We start from the raw sequence: 4,397 nt of genomic DNA, 5'->3' as shown, positions 1-4,397 counted from the left end.
GTGTGTGTGTGTGTGTGTGTGTGTGTGTGTGTGTGTGTGTGTGTGTGTGTGTGTGTGTGTGTGTGTGTGTGACTGTGTGTGTGTTTATCTTTACAATGACTCCATTTTCAATGAGCCCAAAGAGACGCAGCAACTGTTAAAATGCTCATTACTGTCCTGTTGTAAAATCACTTGCTGTGATTAAAAAAGATAATTATCATGTCATAATTTTATTTCATATTCTTCCTTCTTCTCTCTCTCTCTCTCTCTTTTTTGTGATCGTTGATTATTACCTAGTGTGATCCAATCAAGTATGACCTTAGAGGGAATAAATGTATGAGAAAGTGAGCTGGAAACAGAAAATAGGAAGAGGACTGTCATTCTGTAAAATTAGCCCGAGGCACATAAACCAAAGTCAGTGGAGTCATAAAGGAGAGCTTGATTAAGCTGTCATAGTATGCTGTTTCCAAATTGTGTTTCACTATTGCCCCAAAAAATTCAAGTCTCTACTAACGACAGGTGATAATTCACATGCATGGTTGGAGACAGACAGGCCTTTTTTTGTCTTTAACATTTTTTCTTCCCCGAATTGGGATAAGAGTCACATCTGTCGTGACAAAGGCGTGTATCTCAGCTGGAAGGAAGCAGATAAAATGGACAGAACGCACACGATGGTGCCTCAAAAGCCCTGTCATTTGGTGTGTTTTGTCTATAACACAACCGYGCCCCAAGACAAGGGTTTTGGAGCAGCAAAGAGTGATGAATGTGTCTGTAGGACGTAGACACTAAGCTGGTGGGCTTTGAATTGGCAGGGACCACGAGGCACATGATGAAAATGCATTACCTTTCCGATGTTTGTGAAAGTAACTGGAGAGCTCTGCAGGTTACAGTAGAAATGCTCCTAAAAGGAAATGATGAAAAATGTACTATGCCATATGCTCAACCCCTCCCACCAACCCCTCAGTCTAATATTATTTTCCACCCAGGAAGATGAAAACATACAATATAAATCATGCAGTTACCATGGATGCACACGGCCCCCCAATTCAAACATGGTCTGGCCTGCAGTCTGTTGCAAAGTGATCCTTTTCTTTTTGTCTTTAATATATGACCTAATCATGTTCTCCATCCCCAAAGCAACGCTCCTTTCTGCACATTAGCAATGTACGGAGCAGCACTGAAGTGTCAGTACCTGATACTGACTCCTCTTGAAGTTAACACTGAAACTGCTTTCTTTGAGTTCTTATGAAGTTCATTCAGCTGACACTGAAAATGTGAACAAACTGACATCTTAAAAAGAGCTCCATTTATGTTGGACACATCCAGACTTCACAGAAGCTTCACAGAAGCTACTGATGTCAGCTGTAGTAATAGAATACAAGTCCCAGTTTTGTAGGTTTTTATTTTCAGACAGAAKATCATTCCTACATATTCATTAGGCAGCTCTGGATGGTTTCACTTTTTATTGTCTTTAAAAGGATAAAAGTCGTTTTTGTGTGTCCCACGGTTTCCATCATGTTAGAGGATCAAATATTCACATCCTAGCTAAACATATCTGTACTTTCTCTTCATTTATTAAAAGATTACTCTGCTGTGACCACTCAATTCTCGGGTTTCTAATTTCTATTGAGGCCCATTTTTTTTCGAAAGTAGAACTTTGTCTTTGGCTTAAAAAAAGTAGAACTTTGTGTTTTACTGTTTTGTTGATGAACTTGTGATACATTAGCCTGTCATCTACGCTGACAAGCTTTGTTGATAATACCTTAGTATACTTGCCAGTACTGGATGTTAAAATCCCTTCATTAATCAACACAACACTGGTGTTGGTCATGTCCTTTTGGTTGGGGGATGATCACTGGGTGCCTCCAATGCAATACATCATCAGTTGTGCACCCTAGGCTCATTGGGTGTATCAGTCTTTTATCATCATACACCCACACCTGAGGTTGGCCCACCGCAGGTTGATCAAACTCAGGTGTGCAGCAGTGTTGAGCCTTTCCTCTGATTCCAACCTCCTTTAGTAGCCTTATGATGGAACTCGCTACAACCCCCCTGCATCCAACCTCCAGTGAACACACATAAATCTTCCATTCCCTGTCTTCTGACTCAGCAGCCAAGTTTGCATATGGCAGCCTTTTCCACTCAAATACTTCATCGATGGCTTCCTCCCATGGGACTGTCAGCTCTACGATAAAGACACGCTGACAGGATTTGGACCAAAGGACTAAGTCTGGGCACAGGCTGGTCGCTGTAATTTTGTGTGGAAAGCGAGCTTCTGGCTTAGGTCTCTGCATTTCCCAATCCTGAGCTACATTCAGTAGGCATGAGTTCTGAGGCGAAAGATTAATTGGCTGTGTGGGTGCTGTTGCTCCCACACCTAGACCCCCTTTGCCATGTTGGACTTGGCCCACTATATCCTGGTGTCTCAATGCAGACTTTGCCTGTGCCACTGCTGCTTTTGGCCTCCACCTCTTTCTAGTGACTATGGTTGGAGCCGCTCCTCTGATGAACGGATCTTGGGATTCTGTTAGAGTCATCTCAATTCTTGTTTTGGAACATTTGTACTCTTCCACCAAGCTTGATACTGGCAAAGAGAGGGCTCCATTGCCATGTGGGCCAATGCTGGTGAGGCATTCAAACCACTTCCTCACCTGCGCATTCACCAATCACTCCAGCTGACTGCCATGGGCTAGGATGACCTCATCAAAGAAAGCTGGCCACATGAAGCAGGGCAAAAGTCCAAACTGAAAGCACCAGAGCTTCAGCTTCCCTGGAAAAGCTTGATCTGTTTGAAGCCATTGACGGTATCCTGCCCGAGTTGTTCTMTGTGCTCTGATTCTTTGAGATATGCACTGGGCCGAGGATTTTGTTAGACTTAGAGATTCGCCAACATGGATGGAGATAAACATCCAAAATAAGTAAAATGGAAATAATTATATTTTGACAAAATGATCCCCTTAATGACTGGTTCTCAAACTTTTCAAATTGAGTACTACCTTGGAAAAAACAAGCATTGAAATGTTTATAAGTGACGAATCTGTTTAAATGCCTAACTCCAATCTATAAACCAATCTTGCTTTTATAGCTTTAACACCTCAGCAAACCCAATGAAGACCATCCTCAGTGTCTTATGGCCAAAACACTTGATGAACTTGTGGCCCACTACTGAKGATGTGTCCTAAATTAGTAACAACAGTCCTTAAGACACTTTGTTTGCTAAAACATAAAAACACAATGAATCAAACAATGAAGATGGGATTGATTGAAATGGACCAGCATGTTCCAAGCCTTTGACTTGTTAGTTAAAACAATGCTACGGAATATCTTAAACCAAGTTTCATTGATGGTTCCATGCATTAGTTGCTGAGAACAAAACCACATACCCTGTGGCACTTTCTTTGCCCCACAACATCTTATTATTACAAATTTGGAATAAGTTGAATCACATTTCCTTTCTGCTTTGCACCTTTTATTGCTGGAAGGTCAGAGACTTCACTGGCAAACAACCTGTTTTCAAGTAGTTTCCATTTGGATCTAAGACTGTAATATACTTAAATCACTCATCATTTTGGTTGTCCTTGTATCTTCCTTTTTGCATCACKGTTCAGCTTTTAATGTATATTTAGCTTTTTTTTTATTTAATGTTTTAGTAATTTATACCAAGATTTCTTTTGTGYACTGAGGGGATCCTGAGTCCAGTGGTACTTGAAGTTTAAGAATCATGGTTCTAAACAATTTTGACAGTTCTAYTGGCAAAACCAACTCTTATTGTCACTTGTCTGCTTGAAACCATGGTGTATTACTGTAATTTTTTGTACGTCAGTCTTGATTTTTCTTCATTTCAATGCCTGCAATCTGTACAAAAGCAAGCAGCTTGTGTCTGACAGGAAGGAAAAGGTGTGAGCACATCACACCTGCACTGGTGTCCCTACACTTCCTTCCTGTCTATTTCAGATTTTGGCTCAAAACATTATTGCTTGTTATTGAGAGTCTAATAGTATGGGCTTTCCTACATGTCTGACCAATGAACCTGCTTGAGGTCCAGAAATCTTATTTATTTATTTATTTATTTTTTGGTCATTCTGGCCAAAAAACTGCTGACAGTCTATTTGGTGGTGCTACTACTCTGTGAACAGCTTACCACTAAAAATTAGAGCTGCTCAGACCAAAGTGAATGCCTAAAGCCCACTTTTAGTCCCGAGAAAGATACCTTGGCTTTTGTTTTACRAGCTGTTTCATAAACTTTTTATAAAAGTGATTTTGATTGTTCATGTTTTATTGTTTTTTTTACTAAAGTGTCTGTTCTTCATATTTATTATAACTTGCTGCCAAAGTGTAAAAAATCAAGCCATAATGCTTTTGCTCATGCCTGTGTGTGCATGTCTGTTAGCAAAATCACTCATAAACCACTTGACAAA

This window comes from Austrofundulus limnaeus, unplaced genomic scaffold (genome assembly GCF_001266775.1).
Source record: "Austrofundulus limnaeus strain Quisiro unplaced genomic scaffold, Austrofundulus_limnaeus-1.0 Scaffold35, whole genome shotgun sequence".
Lineage (NCBI taxonomy): Eukaryota > Metazoa > Chordata > Actinopteri > Cyprinodontiformes > Rivulidae > Austrofundulus > Austrofundulus limnaeus.
Note: the sequence above shows the minus strand (reverse complement) of the source record.